The 25,088-nt window shown below is 44.9% G+C and overlaps 1 protein-coding gene across 1 annotated transcript in view; it reads left to right on the top strand.

The window, feature by feature from the left end:
* The window catches only part of OSR1 (odd-skipped related transcription factor 1), an 84,570-nt gene that overhangs the window by 47,256 nt on the left and 12,226 nt on the right, over positions 1 to 25,088 (top strand). The window contains exon 6 of the transcript XR_012379633.1: positions 1,414 to 1,494. The gene's annotated coding sequence lies outside the window, so the exon portion shown is untranslated. The remainder of the gene's footprint in view (positions 1 to 1,413; positions 1,495 to 25,088) is intronic.

Genomic DNA, 25,088 nt, shown 5'->3' with positions numbered 1-25,088 from the left:
CTCTTAAATAAATAAATAAAATCTTAAAAAAAAGAAACATCTGTTTCTGAATATCTCTATCATCTCTATATAGTGTATGCGTATCTGTATCATCTTTATGTACATGTATTATATACGTATGTCCATCTACATATATGCTTATTACATCTGGGAACTTAATATTCCAGAAAACTGGCACAACAAATCACAAACGGGTGGGGGGCTGGAAGATAAGTAGTTTAATAGTTGGATTTGGGAAAACTGCCTCACAATATAAAAAGAAATAGACATTAGCATACAAAGGTGAATTTCAGGTGGAGTAAAGACTTCAATGTGGAAGGAAATACTGTAATGTTAGTTGAAGAGAATATAGGAGAATATTTTAAGGCCTAGGAGGGAGGAAAAACTTCTTAAATAAAACCATTAAAACACAGCACGCAAGGCAGAAAAGTTGATGGATTTAATCATGGCAAATTTAAGGACATCACGAATAAAGTTAGGAACAGTTTAACAACCGGATAACATTCTTATTATTATAGATAAGATAGTAATATCTAGGATATAAAAAGGACTCTTAAAAATCGATATGGAAAAGAGAGAAACTCAGTGGAAAAACAGGCCAAAGGTATGAATCACTAGTGTAACAGAGAAAAGACCTCAAAGGCTAATGAAGAGATTCAAATTAAAGGAAAATTGAACAATAAAGAGAGAGGACTTTACCCTTGTTATTCTGGCTAAAATTCTAAAATTTGATAATGCCAAGTGTTGGGGAGCGTAGGCATATCAAGTAACACTCCTGCTCTTCTGGAGACATTCAGAAGAGCAGCGTGGGGGCAGTGCTTGGCTAAGTAAGTGTACGCATACTCTAACCCTGCACAGAAATGCTCACCCAGGTCTATAGGTGACCTGCGTGAGGAGAGGCATTGCAGTGTTGTTTATGGGGGAAGATGTTGAAGGCAACCCAGTGTCCATCACTGGACAAGTGGATAGTTAAAATGTGGGTTTGCATATGATGGGGTAGCATGCTGTAAGAAGCAATGGACTAAATATTGGTGGACCTTAAAATATGGTACAGAGTTAAAAAGTAGAAAATAGAACGGGATCCATAGCACGATACCATGTGTGTACAATACAATGCATATTTTACAAGAAAACAAATACACAAAGGGATGGGCATTAAACACATGAAAATAGTCCGCATGTGGGGGAAGGGTTAGGGTGAAGGTCAGCATTACGGGTTAAGAGGGCAATGAGTCAGAATGGGCATTAAGGGGGAGAAATAATTAAAGGAGAATATGTGTGGACTAATGATGATAATGTGCCCTATATTGGGAAGCACAGTTAATTTAAAACTTCAGATCTTAAGAAATGAAGGAGGAAAAAGTAAAGAAGTCTCCATTTAAAAGTTGCCAACTCCTCTGCTTTTCTTTCCAGGAGGAATCAGGAAAACATTTTGGAGCGGATCTTATTTCTTTCAGAAAACAAACACTTGAGCGAGGATTCTGCTAAGTAAATGTAAGACCAAATCTTGTGGCTTCACCAAGTCAGTCCCTTCTAGCACGGGTGTACAGGGTTGCTGTTGGGTAATTTGTATAGTGGCAAAAATCTTCCTTTAGGAGGAAAGGATTGAAACTCTTAAGTTTTCTTTTTGGGATCAAGATTGGATTGAGAGTGTTTTGACTAAGTTTCCTCCAAACCATGTGTTCCCAGGAGAACTCAGTGGAATCGGGTCTGGTGACCCACCTCAGTGCCGGGGCTAGGGGACTGCCAGGCAGTGCAAGGAGGAGAGGGGCAGGGCTGGATCTGGCATAGAGTTAGGCTAGGGCTCAGAGCTCCTCCCTTTATCTAGCCCCTTCTGTCTCAGGAAATAGCTAGGCATGTGAAGGTAAAGCAAAGACCTTGGGAAACCAAGCTTGGGACATCCTTGGCCAAACCCAACTCTGGAGTAGGCGGGATTGTTCCTTTTGAAGAAACCACTGTTTGAATAGGGAGCTGGACCAGACAGGGTATTATCACTGCTGTGCAAGAGGATATATCTATTTTTGACAGAAATCAATGTGGCAAAGTCAAAAGCCATAGCAGTCAAAACCTGGGCCTTTAGTTGTGGTCCAATCTGACTCTCTGGTTCTCAGTTTACTTGGTGTTTGAAAGTTGAAGTAGCCCCTTTGGTTTAAATCTATATCGGGCTCGTGGACAATTCTAGGCAGAGAAAATCCAAAGAAAGAGACACTGGATATCCTGATAATTTGGATAGGATAGAGACTTGAACGGTCAATTTGAATGTTAAGAAGAAAAGTGACAGTGTCTTGGTGAAGTGGGTAATACCGGTTACACACCCAAATCCTAGTACTTTAGGAAACCATATAGAGTACCCAGTATGTGCCAGGCAGGATGCTAGAAAATGAGACAGATTCAGGATGATTAAGACATGACTTTCTCCTAGAGATCAGCAGTGAGATGATTTCCTGTAACAAGAAGTCAAGCTCCTTGGGGTTCATTGTGATCTTATTTGTAAAGTGAGGATAAAGATGTTGCGCATCAGTTACTGACCTAGAGTGCACCCTCTATAAAGGTTAGCAGGACCATAAATTCTGCTGTAAAATGTCCTCTAGGCAAACCTAGTACACTTCCGAGATAGGGCCACCATACTACCCCAGGCACTCACTTTACTGTGTCTCTTGTGGAGCTCTGTGCTTGGTGCTCAGAGATGCCTGGGAAGGTGGTATGGCCTTACACTGACCAGGTCTTGCTGTTGCATTGGGTCAGGGTAGTTGTTGGAAGAGCATCTCTGACAGAATTCTCTTAAACTTCTGGGAAAGAAAGGCTTCACCTTGCAGGGACCTCTGTGGTTCTCTCTTTCTCTCTGGTTTGTTTGTTCTCTCCTTGCCTGTCATAATTGTGTTTACATACCACCCAACCCTTCCCATTAAAAATGACAGGGACGAGGGGCCCTAATGAATCACTCTCTAGGCATCCAAGTCACAATAATCAATTATAGCTCCCTGTCACTAGGACAATGATCTCTGAGAATCAGTGATCTTTACATAAGCTTGTTAAGAGATCCATTAGAAGGGTTATGGACTCTCTGTCCTTTGGTCTATTGTTTCAACAAGAAGCCACATGCCTAGGGGGCCCTTCATTCATGGGGCGTGAAGCTTTGAGTCCCAGATTGGCAGTGTGGGAGTAAAAAGCACCTCGGGGACTCGACAAATCCTGCCTGGGAGAAGGTATCAGATGAAGTTGAAGGGTGTTTCCTTCCTGCCCATTGTAGGGAAGGCTGTAGTGTTTGGGGCTTTGCTTTCTTCCTCTCCTTGAAGAATCTCCCCTTTCATCTCATCTCCATCCAGCTCCAGTCGGGGTTGGATAGGCCAAGGTGAAGGTGAAGGTGGACTAAAGTGAGTCAGCTGGCTGTCGTGGTGGTAAATATCTTAGGGCAAAGGAGAAATGAGGATCCCATGTAAAGAAGATTCCAGTGGTATTAAATACAGGAAGGGATTTCTCCAGGAAGCATGTGCGTGAATGGGGACAAGCAGCTATTTAATTTGGGAAGAGAGAGGAGAACGTAGAAAGTTGATTTTGAACACGGAGAGGTACCCAGGACTTCCACTGATGAAGTGGTGACCTCATGGTGTGTGGGTTCGGGGTGCAGGGTTAGGGTTGACACCTCCAGGCAGCATGCTCTCATGTGGCCCCTTTCTTCCTGGTCTGCTGAAGAGTCTGGCATGGGTGCTGCAATTTCTCCTTCTCTGCAGACTTCCGGTGGAGGGTAAGTAAGGTTATGTCTATCTGTAAAAATCTGCAGGCAGAGGAATTCACAGAAGAGTGATCACTGGGACACAAGGGTCCTCCTTGGACTTGCCTGTGTTTGTTGCTAGCATGTTCTGGTCTTTGTGGCCCTCAGCCTCTACCTTCTCCACCTCTTCATTTGGGCTCTACCTGTCCCCTGCATCGATCCCTATGGAGGCAGGAAGAACCAAGTGAGCTCCACTATCAACTCCCTCTCCTCTCCACCTGATGGGGGCCTGCTCCTGAGACCTTCCCAGGTCTCAGGTCTGGATCAGGTCTCCCAGAGATGACCAATGGGCTTCCGTGTCCGCTCAGGTTGAGGTCACTCCATCCTTGTTCCTAGTTATTGGACTAAATGGCCAACCCCATACCTGTTGCACCTCATTTAATATTTCTAACAATCCAGTGAAAGAACATTAGTATCCCAATTTTATGCATAAGAATACTTAGGCTCAGAAATTGTAAATAATTTGCCCAGGGTCAAATAAATGATATATGTGAGGTTTTGCCTTGAACCTGTCAGACTCTACATTTTTTGCTTCTTTCTACTACCCCTTTAAGCTACTTGATTGTCTGGATTAGGTTGTTTCTTTCTTCTTAACTTGAATTCTTAGGCTGTTCATCAGTTCCCCGCCAGAGGCCTCTTTGGCTCTTATGTCCACCCCATACAGAAACTTCTAAGCCCGGGCAACTGGCTCATGCTTCCACCCCATGCCAGTCTGTGAAATCAAGTGGCAAATGTTAGTAGATGTTCTTGGCTGGGGATTTTTAAATTAAAGGATTCTCTCTTTTAGGGATTATAGAGTTTTGTTCTTTAACATATTTACTCTTTTTTTTTTTATTTCAGAATAAAACTTTTCCTACCATTGCTGGCTAATTGAAGATTATCTTCATTGTAAAACAATTGGTTAAAAATAGCTATTATCATTTGCAGCAGTTTGTCTCTGTGACCAGGATTTTTTTTTTCTTTTGAAACTAGAACCAAGACAAAACACTGGACTAAACTGGATGCTGAGAGTGATGGGAAATTGCAGTGGTCATCCTCCATTTCAGATCTTCATCTTAGTAAAATTAAATTCCTATTCTTATCAGTTGTCTTTATAATTAGTAAATATACTAATTTACTAATAACTGATTAAAAAATCTGTTTTTGTGTTAGGGTTGCATATCTTTCATTTATAAAGAGTTCATCTACTAAAAATGATTGAAAACCACTGCACTGAGGATCCCTCTGAAAGCCCGTACTTCTGCCTCACTCTCACTGCCCCAGCCTTGTAGACACCCGGTCTGCTTGCTTGTGCCCCATCTTTATCGCTTGACTTTGACCCCAGCGAGTGGGGATCTCCTCAATTCCCTTCTTGCTGTTTTGAACCCTGCATGAGGTTTTCAGCCTCAGCACCTACCACTTTCTGAGGATAGGACTTACTTCTCCAGCCCAGCCCAGCTTCTTCTGAGGCTGATCCTGCAAATGAATCCTGAGCTGGATCCCCTCTTGGGAGTTGCGGACTCCTCTAACTCTCCATGGATTGCTGGGAGGGCATCTGGAAGCCCCAAAGATGGGTGCCTTGGTTTATATTGTTGCTGCTCTCGTGTGGCAAGTCTTCACGAGTGCTGAGAAGCAGGCTTTCTGGCAATGGCCCCCACCACTCCTTGCCCAACCATTTTTTTGGGCCATTTAAAACATGAAAGTTTGCCTCTTCAAATAAGGCCGTACTGGAGGAAACAGAGTCCCTGACTCTATGCCATGTGCTGTGCTAGGTGGTTCCTTGTGCATTTTCTCTTGTTTGCTTCTGGCTTCAACTAAGTGGCATAAACAAAACAAAGAACCCATTAGAGAGCACTTGTGGGGTTGGGTTGGAGAAGTTTGCTTTTATAGGGGAAGAAGTAAAAGGAAGTGTTTGCCACCAGGGCAGGGATTTATTTATTCTGCTGGTGATTCTCAGATTACACCTAAGGGCTCTGAGGCCTTCAGAGAGCCCTGAAGGATTCTGTGTGCAGGGGTGGGATCATTGGTACTTTGAACAGAACCAAGGGGAATGATTTCTGAAAATGATCAGGGCACCCTCATTTGCCAAAGGACAAACAACATGAGAAAGCACAATGCCTCTGTTTTTAAGAAGCTCAGAAGCTGGCTTGGAAGAAAAGGCACTATAGTACAAGATCATTAAAGGTACTAGACAGCATGTAGTCATGCATGGCACAGACCGTCAGGGCCCAGGAGAATGAGTGAGTCCTCCAAGCTGGGGGCTGGGGAGCCACTCTGGACAGTAGGGCTGGTCTGCGCCAAATTTGATGGGGCACTTCTTTGTGTCCTCTGCTTTTTGCACATTTCTTCATGTCTTGTACATAGACCTTGTTTCCATAGTACTTTCTGTTCCTGTTACTTACAAGGAGAAAAGATTTACTCAGGTTACTTTAAGCACTGGGCAGCGGTCGTAGGGGATAGCATGAGGATTTATTAGGAATTGAGGGGGTAATAAAGGTCATGGGGAGCTTATGGTATTTCACCATTCTGTGACACAATTAATTCTCCTAATAGGACTAATATTAGTGCCCACTCATTGGGTTTTTTAAAAGAAATAAATAAGATAATCCATGTATTGTTTAGCTTAGTGGGTGGCACACAGAAGATCTTCAATACATGTGATTTCTATTATTATTGATGAGTTTTGGTTTCTCATAACTTTCACTTGCTGTCACCTCCTGTGGCTCCAACTCTAAATTCCCCTCAGTGTCTCTATCTTGATGTACAGGCTTTCAGACTCCTTTCAGCTGGACCTTTTTCTGGTCTTTGCCTGAATTTCTTCTCATTTCCAACAATCTTAACAGAGAATCTGGTTGTCTTAGCTCATGGTTTTGGTTGGGTCAGGTCATACGTGACTGGCCATTTTGTTAGCAGGCTTCCATCTGGTCTAGGCCCTCTTCTGGTCCAATCATCACAGACTGATCGCAGGAAAAAAAAAAAAAGCATGCATAGAAGGGGGTGTGGACATGGCATGTTGGGTGGGGGGTTCTTGGTGTTCTGTGAATCCCTCATAGCCTAACATTATATAGACATCTGCCCAGTTCAGATCTATGCACAGTCTCTTACACTCAGTGTTGAGAGGACCCATAGAGGAGAAATATATGGTTCTTGTATGACCTCTCCATGAGGGAGTGGTTTGGGGGTAGGGAAAACAAAGTGCCCAGAGATGGTGATGTGTGTTAGCTTCTGAGAGCAGAGTGAGCGGACAGGGTGTAGCTGTCAGTGGTGGGCCCTGAAGGCCAGTGCGTCAGGAACTGGTTCCTGGAAAAAGAGGTCCTGGGAGAGGGCTTTGGGAGTCTTGTAGGCAAATGGCAGCAAATATGCCAGATTTTGTGCTAAATGGGTTCATTATTTTTTTTATAATATGCCACTGAGGTAAGTACTCTCACTATTTAAATTACACATATGAAAGAATGGATGCTCAGAAAGGTTAAGTGATCTGTCTTAGGACTCAGAGTACTAGTGAGTGGGAAAGGAGTATTTCAAACCTAGTTATTGGACTAAATGGCTAACCCCATACATGTTGCACCTCATATAATATGTGGGCACGAAGCTTCCCACAACAAGAACAAGGGCACAAAGGGAAGACATAGTTAAAGCTCATTCCACTAGGAAAGGCCCCTCAGTCCATTTGGCTGGAGCCCAGCATGCCTCCTGAGGAGTGTTGGGGAAGAGACTGGAAGGTGGGTTGGAGAAGACTGGCGGGTCTTGAATCCTGAGTAGATTGAGGTTGGTACCAGAGTCTCAGTGCCAGTCCTTGGCACTGGGTCTTGCATGTTGTGGAAGTTCAGCAGATACTTTTTGAAGGGAAAAGGATTTAACTGCCAGGTGGAATGGTTATCAGGACATTTTCTTGTCTGCCATCTTGGGTTCCTTAGCTTTGTTCCTTGGCTTTGCTCTCCCTCCCCAACGGCCCCCACTTCACATGGACATCTGAGTGATCTTCCTCAAAACTAAGCCTCTTTGTGTCACTCTTTTGCTTCAAGTCTCCCAACGGCTCCCTAGAGCTCTCAGAGAAAGTTCAAACTTTTAAGTGCAGCATTAAATAACTTTCCAATCTGGACTGATCCCATGTCCTTGTTGCCTCCTCAATGTTCCCAAAGCTGCCACATTGAACTGCATACCTGTACCTCAACAGGATATCTATTTTCAAGACTCCATGTGATTGACAGGCTCTGCCCCATGTTCTGCCTGGAATGCCATCCTTTATTCACTAGCGTTATTGGCTAAGTCCCTTCACGGGACAACAACCTGTCAAACAGACTCTTTTATTTCCATTTTACAGATGAGTAAACTGAGGTTCAGAGAAGTTAAAATGCTTGGCCAGGGTCACAGAACTCATAGGCTCAGAAGCAGGATTGCAACTCAGACAGCTTGACTCCAAGACTTGTACTCCTCAGCACCCTCCTGTGTGGTCTCCCCCCTTGATTTTTTCACTGGATGGCCTCTTTCTTATTCTGCATGGCCCAGATCAGATGCCTCTTCTATGGCACTTTGCTTGATTTCTCCCTCACCTCCAAGTCCCTCTGTCAGATGAATCACTCCACAGGGTTCTGCTCAATTCTCCAACAGCATTTCTCACCTCTTCTCTCAGGGTTTGTTTCCTAGAGCTCTGTTATGGACTTCGTGTTTGCCTCCCTCCCAAATGTATGTGTTGAAGCCCAACCCTCAGTGTGACTATAATTGGAGATAGGGCCTTTATGGAGATAAAATTAAATGCAGTCATAAGGTTGGGATCCTGATCCAATGGATTAGTGCCCTTATCCAAAGAGACTAGAGATCTCACTCCCTCTCTCTCTGCCACCTGAGGGCACAGTAAGTAGGCAGGCATCTGTAAGCCAGGAAGTGAGCTGTTAGGACTGCATTAAGTTAACATTTGTCACGTGGAGCACAGGGTGCTGGATGGTGACCCTCAGTTCAACAATGGATCACAAAAGAAATTGAGAAAGAGGAATTTATCATTCCCAGGTCCTGAAGGAAGAATGTGGCATGCCTTGAGGGACTACATGGGGAGGTCAAGGCAGAGTGCAGACAGAGAGAGAGAGGGAGGGTCTGTGGGTGAGGCACGTTGAGGTTTCCAGGCTAGGGCTGGATTGGTCAATTCAAAGCAGGAGAACAGGGTGTGGGACTCCTCTTTAAGGGGCACATAAGGCAAACAGACACTGGGGGGCAGGGGGACTGTTGCTCACAAGGGCTGTTAGGGACAGCCTACCAGGAGCTCACATTTGCTGGTGATTCTGCTGCTGCATCTCAGGGCACACTCTTGCACGAGGGGCTGGTGTCAGTGTGGGTCCCTGCCAGCCACTTGGCTGCACAGAACAGATGCTGAGGCGGCAACTCCACGGAGGAGCTTAGCTCACTTCTCCACAAGAGCCTTATCAGAAACGGATCCTGTGGGATCTTGATCTGAGACTTCTTGCCTTCAGACCTGTTGTTTAAGGCACCCAGTCTATGGTATTTTGTTAGGGCAGCTCAAGCAGACAAATAGAAGTTCTTTCCTCCCTGATTGGGTCTCCCTTCTGGAATGTGAGCTACTCATTGGCAGGGATCCTTTCTGTCACTGTCACCTCCAACTTGGAGCTTAATGCCTGGGATCAGGGCATGCTGGAAGCTCAGGGGTTATGGAATCATGTTCACCACCTCACGGTCTCACCACCATGGTCCCCAGCATCCCACTACTACAAGCGGACCAGAACATTCTCCTGCCCATGTCACCTGGGCTCTGAGCCCCTGGCACTCCAGAGGTGCAGCTGCTTCTTCTTCACAGAGCTTCCGCTGACTGCTGATTTACTAGCTTCTCACAGAGGGCTTGGCGGCCTGCTGTCTCCTCGGGCCCTCGTAAAGCAGCCCCTCCCCGCAGCCCAGTCCCAGCAGCCGCCCTGCTGACTGCCTGGGCAGAATTTATGACAAGGATTCATCAGATTAGGAGGCACAGATGGGGCAGTTCTTCCTCTATGTGCAGAATGCAGTCGGACAGCATTGTAGGCCCTTCTGCTGGCTGAGCAAACCCACGTGGTAAGCCTGGCATTCTCTGACCTGAGTTGTTTAGAAACGTTTTGATTTGACAAGAAATATTTTTTGAAATGTTCTGGAGCCGAATAGAAATTTAACTCTCTCAGGCCTGTTTGGGCTACCTCCTGCCCAGCTTTGGGGGCTCGCGGTGGTCTGCTCACAATGGTTTGCTCTTTATCAGGACCCAAAGGCAGCCCAACCTCCACTTCTCTTCTAAGAATGGAATATTCACCCCAAATCCTGAAGGCCACTCATCTACTCTCTACCTGTGGCATGTCCATGAGAGGGAGCTCACAGCTGCCCCCCATCATCCCTTTTATGATTAGACTGTTCTGCTTCACAGAAAGTTCCTCAAAGCTTAAAAAACATTTTGCCTCTCTCTTGCTCTTGCATCCACTGGCCTTTTTCTGCCATCTTGGGCAGCAACTAAAACAATGCAGATCGGCTCCAGCTTTTACACAGGCAGTTTTTCACCTGTTTATAGAGAGCAGGGTGTCCTATTCATCAAACACTTATCAGGAGGCTGCTCTTCTGGGCACAGTGGGTGGAGAGCTGATCAGGACAACGGGTGCGAGTTCACAGCTGGGTCCTGCACAGCTCCAGGGGGCTCCGCTCACACAGACCACAGCCTGTGCAGGCACGTGGGGCTGCCCTGACCGAACGCTACCTGTTCTCATCCTTGAGGCCCTCACAGGTTACTCAGGAGTCTTCTGAGCCTTCTTAGCCTAGCTAAACCTTCTGAGCTCTCTTTCCACCATGTCCTCGTAGTCATGGCCCTGAGGTTCCTCACCACCTTGATCTTTCTCCCCTGAATATATGTTTGTCTGTCAGGATCCCTCTGCAAACGGGATCCATTAGAGTGGTTTAGGGCTGTCATCTCCCATCTAGACTTTGAACTCCTGTTAATGCAGCCATCAGGAAGAGCCTCCGGCTGAAGTTTTGCTTCAGTGAGTGATTATCTAGAGACCAACAAGACTTGGAGATCATTTGACTCAGATTAAGGGAAAGATATATGCACGCTTCGGTGACACATGACATGGTTTCAGCTACATCTAGCCTCACATGTGCCATTCAGGATTCTAATTATCCACTTACATATTTGTCTCCTTTATTAGCTTCTTTGTAGGAGGAGCTGAAGTTTATTTTTTGTGCATCTTCTGCAAGCAGAGTGTCTGTCTGGCCCCGGGCATCTACTTGGTAAATGTGAAATAAATGGCAACTGCTATGTTCATGTCTCATTCTAGGTACTGTACTGCAGAAAACATGGCACCTGCTCTCACAAAGACTTCGACAAAGATTTCTCATGATATGATCAATGAATGATTAAGTGGTGAATTTTGAGAAGTTGATTTTGGGGGAGGCAGTGCTCCTAAGTGGTGGTTACAATCTCATGGGCTTTGCTGTGCCCCAGTGAAGGCTGTGGGTTTACCAGCAGCATGAAGGCTTTTTTTTTTTTTTTTTTTTTAACATTTGGCTTGGTATTCTGCTTTTATTTACTTTTTTTCCTTCAAACTTTTATTTAAACTCTAGTTAGTTAACATACAGTGCCATATTGGTTTCAGGAGTAGAATTCAGTGATTTATCACTTACATACAACACCCAGTGCTCATCACAACAAGTGCGCTCCTTAATCCCCATCCCCCATCTAGCCCACCCCCCACCCACCTCCCTCCATCAACCCTCAGTTTGGTCTCTATCATTAAGAGTCTCCTATGGTCTGTTTCCTTTTCTCTCTTTTTCCCTCTTCCATATGTTAATCTGTCTTTTTTCTTTTTTTCATCTGTTTTGTTTCTGAACTTCCACATATGAGTGAAATCATATGGTATTTGTCTTTCTCTGACTGACTTACTTCATTTTGCCCAATACACTCTAGCTCCATCCACGCCATTGCAAATGGCAAGATTTCATTCTTTCTGATGGCTGAGTAATATTCCATTGCATGTATATCTATATATGCTGATGAATGGATAAAGTAATATTCCACTGCATATATATCTATATCTATATCTATCTATCTATCTATCTATTTATCTATCTATCTACCACATTTTCTTTATCCATTCATTACTCGATGGACATTTGGGCTCTCTCCATGGTTTGGCTATTATTGATAATGCTGCTGTAAACACTGAGGTGCACGTACCTTTTCGGATCTGTATTTTTGTATCCTTTGGGTAAATACTTAGTGGTGCATTTGCTGGATAGTAAGTAGTTCTGTTTCTTAACTTTTTGAGGAAGCTCCATGCTGTTCTCCAGAGTGGCTGTACCGGTTTGCATTTCCACCAGCAGTACAGTACAAGAGGGTTCCCCTTTGTCTGCAGCCTCAAATACCTTTTTTGATCTCAGTAATGGCACACAACCAGGGAAGATGAACTTACAGCTAGTTCTGGAAACTCTGAATTTTTAGGGATCATTTGAGGCACTAGGAGGAAAAGGTTTTGCAGGAATTGGCTTTCAGTTGAGCCCCAGTATTCCCAGAGACACAATCATCAAGTTTTTGAGGTTGTAAATGTCTGTGGAGGGCAAGATAAAAGTGTCACTGGATTCTCTCGGAGGTCACAAAGCCTTCTTCAAGTCACCTGCCTGTTGGCACCTAGATGAAAAAATCAAATACATCCAAAATATCAGAGCTAAATAACCAGATAGGAGAGAACAAGGAGGGCGAGACTTTGCAGGGAAGGGAGGGAAGAGGGAGGGAGGTAAGCTCTTGAGGGAGGGCAGGTGCCGGCTCTGCCTGTGCGCCTTCTTTAGGGAGGGCTGACCAGGTCACTGGGTTCACAGGAGCCTTCGCGATCTCTCGGTGTCAGCCATAAGCTTTGTTAGCTCCCCCTCCTCCACTCCGGCTAACCCCTTCAGGGTGCTCCAGACAGTGGCAGAACTCGGCCTTGAATCTGGCGCTCCTGACACCCAGTCCTGCAGTGTCCCACAGCAATGTACGTGGCTGAGTTTTCACTCACTCACTGGTGCTTGCGTCATGATTTTATCCAGCCCTGGTAAAACGTGCCTGATCACTGGGCTGAAGGAAGGCCACCCCACTGCACTTTAGGGCAAGACAACAAGACAAAGCCACCTCGGTTTTTGTATCCCTCCACACCTCTTGTGCCCTGCTTCTCTGTGTTGTCCCCAAACGCCTACAACTCATCTTTGCGGCATTTTGTAAATTTAGCTGGGGGTTGAATTCATACTAATATTTGGAAACTACCTTAATTTTATAATTAAAAATGAAGTGACTCATCCAACCTTCTCTTTCTCTCTCCACAAATAATCGGGCTGTAAAACAAATCTCTGCTATTAAGTGGTATTTATTTAATTGTGATTTGCTGTAGAGCCGTTGAAGAGGGGGTCATCAGGTTAAAATCATTGCGCTGGTCCTCGGAGCAGAGGATGTCCTGTGCTGACTTACGTTTGGGTGTGTTTTCTCTGACGCTGAGCTAACACAGCCGTGTTTACATTATGCGTATTCTCTAGTTGCTGACTTTTTTGGTTCCTCCAGAAGGAAAAAGACGCAGCACAGATGAATGACCCTGTTTGATGTGATAGGTCAGGTCAAGCTGGACCAATGGTTGATACTGGCATTAACTACGTTTTCTTCCCATCTTTCCAATCTTCCTCACCCCCAAATCAAGGTTGAAGAAGAAATCAATAATTTCAGATGGTCTGAATCCTTTGAGCTTATACTGAGAGTCTCTGAGGTTGGATAGAGTCTTGGGGCTAATAAACCAATGGGCTTCTTTGGCACAGACCCCAAAAGACCCCCTGGGACCTCGGTTGTCTCCAAATGGAAAGGAGTTTGGAGACCTGTGTAGAGCCTTCTTTTTGGCATGTTGAAATGAGGCAGTTTATATACAATACAAAAGGATGTTCAGGGTAGGGCAGGGCTTACCAGTAAAACCCCCTCGGGAGACTTTCCTCAAGTAGTGTTTCCAAAGTCCTTCATCATCTACCTGTTCAGAGCCCTCTTGGCTTTGCATTTTCTAGGCAGATGTGAGAAATGTCACCACGTTTCCAAAGAGGAACTGAACAAGACAGATGGGCTCTACCCCAGCAGGACACCTGGATGGCAACCTTATCTAGATCCAAAATGGGATTGCATGTGCCTCCTGTTTATTTATTCTCCTCCTGTTTGGAGACTTTCCCTGATTAATTACTTTCTAGTAATCGAGGCTGCTAACTAATGTCTCAGCTGATTAATCTGTAGTTTGGCTCTTGGTCCCAGAGGGTGGGCTGGCCATCCGACTGGGGAGTGAAGGAGGTCATTGGCCAGGGGCCCCTGGGATGCCAGTTTTGGGCTCGTTTATTTGCTTTAAGTCTTGTTTGCTATTCCTGCAGCAGTGACTGGCAACAGCTACCCCCAAGTCCCATCCAACCTAATTGGCCTGCTGAAACAGCAGTGAACACAAGATTTAAGAAATGTTTTCTTTGAAAACTTCTGGTCCGACAGACACTTTGAGATCAGGTTTCACCCTGTTTCAATTGCACACCATTCCCTGGGACTTTCAGGAGAAATAGTGAAAGGGAGTCTTATAGGGGAGCTGCAGCTCTGTGGTTTGGTGGGGGCTGATGAGCCAGAGGGTGGAGGGAAGGCTATGCTGAGGCAGCCCGGCATCTTCAGAATCTAGAGAGCCTGCCAACGTTAACACATCCGAGGAGGTATTCAGTATCAAAGTCTCCAATATTTGGCTCCATAAACACGATACCGGTTGCAAAAACAAAGCTAAGGAGCTCATGCTGATTACTTCAATAAAAGCTGTTTAATTATGAACGTTTGGGAAATGAAGTTACCAACAGGACCAGGAGAGCTTTGGCGTCCAGTGTCCCTGCTCCCAGCATCCCACTGTTAAACTAGATTGTCCACTCAGCTGAAAAGTCTGACATTGAGCAGGGTACACCCTCAGCTCTGCAGGATACTGCTCACTTGCCAGTAACACTCTTGTTGCAGTGGCAAATTTTGGGAACTGAGTACTGATAGAATTATCTAATGTTATCTGTGCCATTTTCAGACCATCCAAGGGTTACTTGGGGGTGGTGGTCAAAGCTCTCGGAAGACCTGCATTTGTTTCTAGGTTTTTCTTCTTCTTAGCTGACTTCTCCGCAACCCCCCCCCACCTTTCCAGAACTAGGCCAAGTAGAATTCTGAGCAGGGAGCTCATGGACCTGGTTGTGACGACATGTTTTGGAATCCTCAAATGAGTTTTTCTTAATCATAGTTTAGGAAACATGATCTTATTAATGCTTCTATATAATTCTCTTCTCTCTTTGTGTGGTTATAGCCAGTTATTTGATGTTTGATGTAAAAGTTTAATGAACAAAAATCAGAGTTGAATCTGTGTATATAAGGAAAGAAATGTAAGGACGTACACATTGTTAAGGAGTGAACTCTTTTCCATAAGTGACTTTTCCCCAAATATTGATTATTTCTCAAAGAACGGAAATTTTTTATATTTTAGTCATTTTTAATAGAAATCTTTAAAACTTACTCTTATTCATCAGCAGATATTGAATATAACAACATTCTGACATTCGAAATAACTATTGAGTAATTTATGTTCTTTACCATTTGTGTGTGTGTGTGTGTGTGTGTGTGTGTGTGTGTCTACGTCTACTTTGGGTCCTGAGAGTTTGGGGCAAATTCCTTGCTTTAAGCTCATACCTGCCTGGAGAAGGTCTGGAAACTTCCAGGTGGCTGGTGAGCTACAGTGAAGGGGAGGGGCCTGGAGTGTGTGGACAGGGGGAGGGGTTAGGGAAAGGGTGACTCTGGAGTTTGGTTGGGGGTCCTGTAGTTAAACTTCAGGCCCTGGCACATTCACCTGGAGAACATGAACATGTGCCAAAATCTTTTCTTTTCCCCAACTTACATTCAAAAATTCAAGTTAAAGGGTAACTTTTTATGTGTGGTATACAAAGTTAAAATAACACTTCAAATTCCTCTGTGTATGGATTTGTTTTTTCTCCAAATGGTCAGAGTTACTGAAAAAAACTTGGAGAGGTTACTTGAGGTTCACAAGACCCTCTGGGAAGAGCCCACTTAGACCAGCCACTGGGACTTTGAGAAAGACCAGTGTAATGTTGTTACCTGACAGTAGTGAGAAGGGGCCCTGACTGGTTCCCAGGAGCTTCCTGTGTTGTTATTAGCTGCAAATGCCAGAATTTGTGGGGCAAGGAAAGGGGACCAGGCTGGGAATCAAGATGCCTAGCTCCTGGTCCAAGCCCTCCTGCTATTTGTGTGACCCCAGATAATTCATTTACCTTCCCTGAGTCTGATTCTTTCTTTATTTAGTAAGCTAATGATACCAATGCCTTATCATCAGAAGTGGAAATACAAACCAGTGAGGTAATGGGTGTGAACGAATTTTGCAAAGGTGACAAAATGCTATAAAATTCAAGGGCTACTTAATTCTACATATTTTAGCAACATTTAAGTCCTTCCAGACTCCATACGTGCTATACTGCATTAGAGCAATGATAGTCTTAGAGGTCATCTCATTCAGTGCTCTGATTTTATGTGCAGGAAGCTGAAAGAGAGGCATGGAGAGAGGGATTTGCCCACAAAGTAATGTGGCATGGTAGTGCCAGGGCTGAAGCTAGAGCTAGGAGATACGACTCCCTTTAGATGCTTTTTACATTTATTTTTTGAAAAGATTTTATTTATTTGAGAGAGAGAGTGCATGTGAGCCCTAGCAGTGGGGAGAAGCAGACTCCCCGCGGAGCAGCGAGCTGGATGCGGGACTCAGTCCCAGGACCATGGGATCATGACCTGAGCTGAAGGTAGATGCTTAACTGACTGAACCACCCAGGAGCCCTAGATGCTTTTTTTTTTTTTTTTTATAAAACAAACAACAACAACAACAACAAAAAGCAGTGTCTGTTATAGAGAAGGCACCTAGCCAATGATGGATGAGTTCAAATGAAACAGCTTCAGGTATTATACAACAATGAAATTCAAGGGTAATCAGGTGTAGGTATCAAAAGAAGGCAATTGTGGGCTATCCTGACTTTCTTGACTTTGAAATCTACCGACTTTCCAGGTCCTTATGAGCTCCATCCCACAAAGGAAGCACACTCTTCAGTTTCTTCTCTCCATATTTGAAACTTACACATGACTGTGAGCTTTGGGGACTCTCAGCACATAGGGCTTTGAGTAGCTGCTCCCCTGGTCACTTCTGGGCAGATTCATGCCCTACATCCCCAATGGGGAAAAGGGAGCATGACAGAGAGCAGGGTAGCCTCTGAGGAAGGACCAGCCTTTAGGCAAGGGTGCTAGCCCAGGAGCATTCTAAGTACTTAGTATGTCTTTTTCGATTGTGGGGGAGTGGGGTCTCTGAAGAGCAAAGCTGGAACTATTTCTGTTGACTATCCTTCCTTTCATCCTGGATTTGATTCTCCATAATAGACTTGTGGGGTAGCCCAGTCCCAGCCCAAGAGCCCCAGATTCATGTATCATAGGGGTATGCCAGGAAATGTAATCAGTTGACTGCCCACTTGCTGGGCAGTCAAGCTTTTATGGGGGAGCCACTAGATATTTCGAATTTTTGATGCTTTGAATTTTATTTTATACTACAGCTTTCCCCTGTCCCAACTCAATAGTACCTCAGGCAGGAAAGCCCGCAGCTCAGGGTGGGGGACTATGTTGGTCTTCTCTGTTTCCCATCTACGCTGTTTGTCCTTCCCCAATACCTGCCTTTAGTCTGCTCTAGATCATCTAGGGGTTTGTGGGGGAGAGTTAGGGAGTGAGAAAGGTACTCCTTGATGGGGCCTGTCATGATCCAATATTGTTGCCGTCTGGGTTTGGTGGATGCTTGTTACTCATACTGAGTATCAACTGCTTCCCTTACCAAGGTTGCTGCCTCTTCAGATTGGCTACTTACGACTCTAGATGTCAATGTCCAGCCTTTCTTGGGGTTGTCTTGTTACATGGTTCCCACAAGGACTTCCTGGGCAGAGCTTTTCATACCATGATATATTCTGGTATCTTTCTACAGGGTCCATATGGAACCAGGGGAAACCCAAAACCCAGGTATCTCTCCTGCTTCTACTCTCAGGGTCACTGGGCCTTCACTGCCTCTCTCACGAGTTTCTCCAGGCTTGGAACCAGTCCCAGTCTCTGGCCTTTAGACAACAGATCGAGCTCTCCAACCTGTCATTCTGAAGCCCCCCCGCAGGTAAAGGGATGCATCTCCTTTCCTTCCTTCATGGAATGTGTGTAGGGATGGTGGTAATGCTTAGCATTCTTGCCAAAGACATCCTTTCTTCAAGGTCTCTTCAACCTCAGAGTTTTTCAGAGTCGATGTTGGACTAAGGATTGCAAATATGATTTCTGAAACATTTCCTTTGCAAATCCTGCACCAGAGGGCTATCATTTCATTTTATAATGTGTTATTTCAGCAGGATCCCGTTTTAACTCCTGTTACCCTTCCATTTGAGGTGCAGGCAAATCACATTGGAACTTGCCTCGTATGCCTTGCAGGGTGGAGGTAGATTTCAAAAGGGGTCATGGAAGGAAAGAGGCTTCTCAAACTCTAACATCCTATTGAATTATTGAGCATTATTCTTAAAATTATCCTTTTAAATGTAAGTCAGAAAATCTGCATGTAGAAATAAATCATAGTTCTATCCTTTAAAATACATTTACTGTATTTTTAGTGCTGTATCTTTATCATTGAGGCAATTCATTAGCAAATGGTCATTTCCAAGATCGATCAGGTTCAAATCACATGTGTCTTTCTCTTTAAAATGTTCTCTTTCTGCTTTTATTAATGCCTGCTTATCTTCGTGTCAGTGGAGTGGTGGCCTTCAGTTACCCATAGGCACAGACCGAAACCTTTGGTGTAAACTGTGGGTACCCTACAAAGAGGAAATCTGTTTTTGCTGTTTGCAAAGGAATTCAAGACCTTTATAGTCACCAAGAACTCATAAAACCAATGAGCCATATATATGAAAATGATCCCTGGGTCTAGTCTTCAACAAGCCAGTGTTTGCTAATCAGTTTGGGAAATAAATATGAGCAACTAGGGCTTTGGGTTTGAGAGTGTGTAGTGTCTGTTTGTGAGTGGGATTTCTTCTGAGGTCATCTCACTGTTCTGTATGGAAAAATCAGGAGAGTTTAAACAGGTTTGTCTTATGTTTTAATATGCTAAACAACAGCAACAACAACAACAACATTAACAAAAAATAGGTAGAGCACAAGCAGAGAATTCATTGTAGGTTTCCAATCCCCAATTTTTAAAGTTTATTTGAAGTTTTAAATTGTAACCAAAGGATGCTTCATAGAACTGTGTACTTTTACTTTGACCTACCCCAGATATGCAATCTCTTACGATGTGTGGCTACCAGAATGAGAATATTGGGTTTTTCCTGACCTTTCTAAATTGTAATTTCCAGATATAATGCCATATCTTTTATTTTGTTTTCTTTGTATGTAACAGCGTAAATTAGCTGATCATGTATGTGTATAAGTGTATGTATATGGATGCATGTTTTGAGAGGAGGGGAGAGAGTGGGGCAAGGGGGTTGATTATGCTCAAAGCAGGCACACAGGATTTATTATGTGTCCCCCAGTGTGGTTAAGTCTGACATTTAGTCTTTCAACAAATATTTATAGTCTCCCATGTTCCAGGAACCTTCATAGTTTTGGGGGCTATGCAGTTAATTAAACCCTGGTCCCTCAAGGTGCTTACATTGGAGTTGGATCTCTTTCACCATTGTAAATGGAGCACAGACCTTGAAAATTATTCCCTATGATACACATTTATTCTTTATTTGGTACCCAAACAATGAGACAATCCTTGCTTAAGTATTTTTTTTGAGAACTTTCATTTAAAAGTACTTTTTCCAATAAAACATTCCTATGTGTAGAGATCTTAGTTTTATGAGGAGTGGGAATTTCTCTTATGCAGATTTTCTTTATAAATGTGGAGTCACTGATGAAGTGGCAAGGGTGGGAGGCTTAGAGGGTGGCAGGAAGAGATACACAACATCTTTGGAAGTTGCCAAAATCAAACTAATAAGGTATGCACTATCATAGTTTTCAGAATGTGGATCCATAAAAGTATTGTGGTTATGTCTAGGACCAAGAGGCATTGATTTTTATTTTACTATGGTATTGCAGACTGTGCCATTGGCAACAGAACTTATCATACCATTCTTTTGGCAAGATAAACTAAGTCTGGTTCTACTTCATTCTGCAGTTGGGTTGTCTATGGATCTGGGGTAGATTAACTCAGTTGGTGGGAGTCTAGGGCCAATAAAACTTAGTTGCAGATCTGATTCCCAATTAGACATCAGTCACTTTCACATGGAAGAAAAGGAGAGTCTTCTTTGCCTCTGGTTGCCACATAATGGTGGCTGCCATAACTAAATCATATGGTCATCAGAAGACATGGATAGAGAGGGTGTGAAGACTTGGTTTCTCCAGTCACTTCTCCCAAGGGAATAATTCAACATGCTTTATACAATGACTTTATCAGTCGAGTTGCCAGAGTTTTTGTGAAGCAAACCTTGGAAGCCTCACAGAGTAATACCTACCAAAATGGAGCCCAGGTCCACTGGCAACTTCCATCAACAAAGGTGAGCAAGTCTGGCCCCAGGACCTAATTCTGCCTTGACTTTTGCTGAGATAAGGAGCCCCAGGGCTCATACTGTCAGAAGTAGTTCACTCTTCAGTAGGATAGGGTGCTAGTTAGTGCTTCATTCTCTCATCCTACATATCCTGGGTGAATTAGACCCCTATATATGGAGGACAGAATGGGAGTCTGCCTAAGAAGCAGGCCTTTCATGTCTGCTTTTCCAAACATTACCCAGGGTTGTGGACATGCCCTCAGGCATCATTTTTCTCAAGACCTCACAGTTTCTGCAGTTGTCTTGGGTTGAGAAAATGACATTACTCAGCTACAACCAGTTTCTTGCCAAGATCTTCCATAAAATGAATAATAAAGCCAGATTTTAAAGAAGAAACATGTTTGTTTGGTCTCTCGTGTTGATGGAGTAATCACTGTAGTTTCAACTTTCCCAGGAAGCTAGGAGACAAGAGGATGGTGGTCTAATGGCTGCCCTGAATGGAGACAGATGGAAAGTGTGAGCAGATCTAGATGTTAGAGGTTTGCAGAAGGATGCAGGTGGTTGGCACTGGAGACAAGAATAGGAGACAGATGAGTAGTTGCTGGGGCATGTGCATCCAGTCAGTACAATTCTACAGTCCAGGGCTGGGCGCCCCGGAGAAAGAGGCTGGAGAGTGGCTCTTGGCAGTGGAATACCCACTGACTTAGCATGGGCTAAGTTTTCTAGGGTTACAATAGAGGATGGACTCTTTTCAATCATGCTTTTATGATGGCTTTATACACACACACACACACACACACACACACACACACACACACACACAAAACCTTTCCTCATTTTCCCAAACTAAACCATATGCTGTGCATTAAGGACAGAGTAAAGGTCCCTAACTCAGACCTTTCCAGTATGAATTACTTTGCACTCGTTCCTCTGTACTGAGCATCAATTTTTATCATCTTCCAAAAACTAGCAATCATGCCCATATCCTTCTAAGACCAGGCTGCATCCAGGGGTATCCTGTACTATCCTCCAGCCTGGGCTGGATCCAAGGGTACAGGCCACCTCCACAGTGGCACACCCTAAGAATTCCATTTGTCACCTGGAAGATCCCTCGCTCATAGGGCTCCCATTGCCTAGAACCTCCACACAGAAGGCAGAAGAGAAGTCCAAGTGGTGTCTCTGACTTGAGATTATGGGTTCTCAGAAGCAGTAGAAGCTTGCAGCGGCCCACTGATTCCTTTGGGGGAATCCCCTGAGGCCTTGGGCCTGTTCTTTCTGGTCGGACCTCATAGTATCATGAGTATCACCTCTATGAATTCACTGCCTTCTCTTCCCCATCTGTCCCACTGACAGACCCATAAATCACACACTTTCAGAACAGAGGCTATCAGGATTTGCCTACACTAGATGTATATTTGTTTCCACTTTTGCTCTTGCTCTTTTGGTGTCTGTATGAGTGTGAGTATGAGTGTGTGAGTGTGTGTGTGTGTGTTTTAAGTAGCTTATGATGCGACTTAGCCGAGGTCACAGAAGGAAAGAATTTTATGAGGAAGTGGAGATAATGCATTGTCTAGAAGGGTGTGGGCTCACAGTCAAGGTAAACCCAGTTTGTCTCCCGGGCATCGATGCACATACTCATGCATGATGTTGTCAGTCTGTATTCTTGCGGCATCCATCTCTAGGTGCCCCAACAACAAAGTCTGAAAGTTTCTTGTCACCCTGAGGGCAAATTTTGCCTTGAGTTTTAAGTGCCCATGAATCTGTCTCACTAGTACAGTTATGTTCACATGGGGTCCAATGGGCCACTTAGCTTCTCAGGTGAGACTCAGCAGGCAGTCCTAGCTAGACAGGAAATCTCTGAAAAAGCATGGCTGAACCAGGGTGATGCATCCTTGCCCAGGGATATGGCTCTGAGTGCACATCCCAAAGACAATGGGAAGGGTAGGGTCTTACTATCAGGAGGCCTGGGCTTCTTGAATTTATGTCCATGGTCCTTTGTTACTCCACCTGGGAGAGTGAGAATGGACCAGTGGCTACTAGTCCACTAGTCCACTCTTCTGTCCTGACCCTGCCTGTGATCTTCTTGGGCACATTACCTGGGAAGACTCAGGAAGGTGAAGCAGAAAGTCTGGCCTTCTGGTTTAACTACAGCCCAGGGACCTCTTCATTCTGGTTTTGCTACATTGGTGGCATGAGTAGGACCCACTAGAGACTGCCAGAGGCCCAGTGTATAGCTTAACTTCATTTTTGGAAAGAATATTTATGCAAATATATCAGGGAACACCTCTCAGAGTGTGGTTGACTCATTCATCATTCAATTGTTCCTTCCCTTGTGAACAGACACTGCCTAAAATACAGGCCAAGCTTCAGGAAGGAGACTGCCGAATTATAGGACAATTTCTTCTTTGAACAAAGCTGGATTTAGGAAAAGCACCATCCTTCCCTGTGTTCTACCCAGGCAGCTGTGGGGGAGAAAAGGGGCCCAGTTCTCTTGGGGCCCAACCCAGCCTTATCCATCCCAAAGCTGGGTTTACAGTCTGCCCTGGATGGAAGGGTAGTCAGGAGGGAAGGCTGTGGCCTGTGTCAGTGTTATCACACACACACATACACACACACACACGATACTTTTGGGGACTCCTGTTCCAATAACTGGGCCCTTCCTCACTCTTTACTCAGGAGTTTGGTGAAGGTGCTTCTCCACTTCCAGCTGGTGCCTCCTTAGAATAGTACATGAAGATGCAGAAAGAGCCCTATCCGGACAGTTGATCTCATGATCAGAGCCGCTTGTGTTGTGTGGGGACCACTCAGAGCTGTGGATGTGTAGGCGTGGAGGACCAATCCATCGACCTCAGTTATTAAGCACCTACTGTGCACAGAGCAGTGTGGGAAACACTGTGGGGAGTGTACAGGTATGGGGCATGGGCCTGGCTTCCAATGGATCATTCTGGAAGAGAGACAAGTGAAACCACATTGCACGCGGAAAAGACAGGATGGATCAATGGGGACCGCAGCTGCAGATTTCAGGGAAAAATTGGGGCTGGGGGTGACAAAGTTATAGAAAAAGAGAGGAGGGTCCTGACTTCTTATGTGGACAAGCGGGGATGGGACACGGGGGTGCTGGGATGCTCACCCAAAATCCCCACAGGCATCCGCATTTTCCAGGGAGTGTGTTCACCTGAAGGCTGCCTTCCCTGCCGTGGGAGGAGAATGGCTTTTAAAATAAAGGTCAGCTGCAGCAGCCTCAATGGGCTAGAGAATGTCAGACATCTGGTTAGGCTAGGCCTCTGGTTGGCTTACCCTCCATTGCTGCTTTTTGAGCTCTTCAGGGTTTTCTCTGACCAATTAAATGACAAAGGGGAACTTCTTGCAGGGGTCACGGGGAGGATATTTTTAGAACGAAGGACCTTTTTAAAAAATAAGACAATTACTGCAAGATTTTGAAATCTGACAAGCAGACATTTTCCATCCCCATCAGGAAACTTTGCCCAATTTCTTGGACCTTTAAATACCACAGATAAGCTCCAGTTTCTGGCTAGTGGCGAAAGGGGCTCAAGCAGAGCTCTGTGTGGGGGCTGCCAGTGAGTCTGGTGTTTCAGACCCAGCTTCCCCTCTGTTACTCCCACTAGCTGGACGCTCTCCTCTACTCTTAGGATTTGGCTTCCGAACATCCAGTTGTAAATTCCGGCTCCAACCTGTTACTAGCTGTGTGACCTTAGGTAAGTGAGTTCACCTCTCTGAGCTATTGCTTCCTCATTTGTAAAATCAGGATACATACCATTTTAAACTCACACGGTCTGGGGAGGATGATTTGGTTTGGTGCAGTGTGTTTTGGGCCCAGACCAGTGAGAGGAAGAGGGCCTTGCTGCTTCCCCAGAAGACAGGTGATCAGAGCAATCATCTAGTACAATGGGCGCAGCGTCACAGGTGACTGCACGGATGTGAACGTGGGCTGGCCTCCCTGAAGGCTGAAACGAGGGTGCAGTCAGTCTAGAGAGCTAGCTCTGAATGAAGGTAAAGTGTGGAGGCAGCCATGGGCTCACGGAGCTGTGTGACTGAGTGTGACCCACGTGCGGTGTGCCCGGGCAGGGGCTGACTCTCATCGTGGGCAGAGGCACGACATGGGGCCGGTGACAGGTTTCTTCTCTGTGGCTTCTCTCATGACCTGCTTTCCTGAGGTAGCCCCATTCTCCTGCCCTCAGGCACCTGCAGGCCCATTCCTCTGCTTGCTTTCCTTCAGAGCAGTTCTCACTAGCTGAAATTATTTGTCCACCTTAAGTTTAACTCTTAATGTAAGTTAAATGTCTTAATTACTGTCTCCTCGGTGTTTATGCATGTAGTTGGCATGAAGTAGACACAATCAATATTTGTTCAGTGGGTGAATAAACAGCAAGTGATTATACTCAGATGAAAACCAAATTGTCAGCAGCCTGTATCACAGACTATAAGAGATGCCCTAAGAGATGTGGTCAGCATCCCTGAGTCTGTGGGGGACGAGAAAGGAAGAGTTCGCCTTCTTTGCTATGACGTCCTCTGAGGTTGGGAAAGCAGACGTGTTTCCCATGTATTTGGGAATGAGGGAATGAATGTCTAGGCCCTTCCGGTTTCTGCCAAGAGGGAGGCAGAAAGAGGTAGTGGTCAACTCAGAGAACTTCCAGGGTAGAAAGAAGGGGTGTATCACCTCTATGTTTCTGCCATAGACCCAGAAGTCTTTGTGATCTTGGTGATAAGAGAG

The sequence above is a fragment of the Callorhinus ursinus genome, unplaced genomic scaffold (genome assembly GCF_003265705.2).
Source record: "Callorhinus ursinus isolate GAN/ISIS: 27379988/994484 unplaced genomic scaffold, GSC_fseal_2.0 scaffold10, whole genome shotgun sequence".
Taxonomy (NCBI): domain Eukaryota; kingdom Metazoa; phylum Chordata; class Mammalia; order Carnivora; family Otariidae; genus Callorhinus; species Callorhinus ursinus.
This window is presented reverse-complemented; position numbering and strand designations above follow the sequence as displayed.